Genomic DNA, 1,608 nt, shown 5'->3' on the forward strand with positions numbered 1-1,608 from the left:
GAGAGAGGAAAATAGTGTCGGTGACAAAGCTGAGATCACTTACATTCTGTCCAGAATCAACAAAAACTATCCGGATCTTCCAGTCTCCTGTACTTCAACATTACAATGTGTTCCCACCCTTCTGGGTCTCTGCCTGTATTCCTGATGAAGGGCTGATGCCCGAAACGTCAATTTTACTGCTCCTCGGATGCTGCCTGAACTGCTGTGCTTTTCCAGCCCCACTCTAATCGAGACACTGTGTTCCCAGGCAATCATTTCAGTTTCTGGTCTGCTGCTGTGCTCTTCAAGACACAACACAAGCAACTAATTTTCTACCAAAGACCGGCAACTAATTTTCTACCAACAGACCATGCAAACATGAGGACCCAACATCGAGTTCAATCATTTTAGAAACCGTCTGCCCTCTTCCACATTCTTCGTCCACCCGCCCTTCCCATCAGTTCCGAAGACGGATCATTGGACTCGAAACGTTAACTTTCCTTTCTCATCAGAGATGGACAAGAGCTGCTGATTTTGTTCAGACCTTTTGGTTTTTCTTCTGAGAACTTTGCTTTTCCGTTGTAATCGCCAGACTGCTGGAAGCGTCTAATTGCAGGAGGAGAATTTCGCTGGAGATGAAAAGAAAGGCAAGGGCTTGATCACTCCCATTGTGAAGGTACACGAGCTAGGCTGGGGATGTTTATCTAACCGCAGAGAAGGCTGAATGAGAAACCGATTAACGTGCTCATTTTATGAAGAGGATAGATATGTGTGACAGGGATAAGCCTGTATTGGGAAGTAACAGAGTGACATAAATGAAAGACAGGAGACAAGGATTAGATTTAGGAAGAATGCTTTCACCTAAAAGAGTATTGATTATCTGGAAATCATTATCTGAACATGTGGTAAAGCTAAGTATCATGAGAACGATTCAGCAGTCTGCAACCGAACACTTCATGAGCCAGAGCAGGAGTGGATAAGGACCAGGTACCGGAAAGTGTGACGATGACAGACAGGCGCGAGATGGGTATCCTGAACGCAATGCGTCAAAGGCAAACTTGTGTGCTTAAAGCTCACTGCATGCACGGCTCTGTGGCGCAATGGAAAGCGCGTTGGACTTCTACATCCCTGTGCAAGCTGCTATTCAAAGGTTGTGGGTTCGAATCCCATCAGAGTCGAGTTTTAATTTATGTATTGCAAAGTGGTCAGACCAGACTCGGCTGTCATCTGAAAAACCAGTAATATTCATGCAGAAACCCAACTGTCTCGAAACTGACCATTTTCCTCTCACAGATGTACATTTTCGATGTCTATTTATGATAGAGGCCGATAAATATCTGTTCGCCACTCGGCAACACGATGACGTGGATGGGCTGGAAAAAGACTTAACATTGTTGTGTCAGCCATGACGATATCGAATGACGTGGCGGGGCAGGATCGGTGTTAAGAATGGCCTCCTTCTGCTCCTTTGTGTCTGTGCCATTTCTGGCCCAGGTTTTTAAATAATCACAATGGGGACAATATGAATTAAACACCAAGTAATATGTTCGTCTCATCTCCACCTCGCTTCCCTCCCAGCTGGAATAGACAGCTCTTGTTTCAGGTTTAGATCAGACAGCAGAGGATTCT

General features: G+C 45.2%; 1 non-coding gene across 1 annotated transcript; it reads left to right on the forward strand.

Moving 5' to 3' along the window:
* Window positions 1-1,065: 1,065 nt before the first annotated feature.
* On the forward strand, window positions 1,066-1,157 carry trnar-ucu (transfer RNA arginine (anticodon UCU)). Its single transcript is given in 2 exon segments — window positions 1,066-1,102; window positions 1,122-1,157. It is a non-coding gene; the product is annotated as a tRNA-Arg (tRNA).
* Window positions 1,158-1,608: the final 451 nt, after the last annotated feature.

Source organism: Chiloscyllium plagiosum, unplaced genomic scaffold, assembly GCF_037043375.1.
Source record: "Chiloscyllium plagiosum isolate Xiang-an unplaced genomic scaffold, Cpla_swu_hap1 HiC_scaffold_18, whole genome shotgun sequence".
NCBI classification, from domain to species: domain Eukaryota; kingdom Metazoa; phylum Chordata; class Chondrichthyes; order Orectolobiformes; family Hemiscylliidae; genus Chiloscyllium; species Chiloscyllium plagiosum.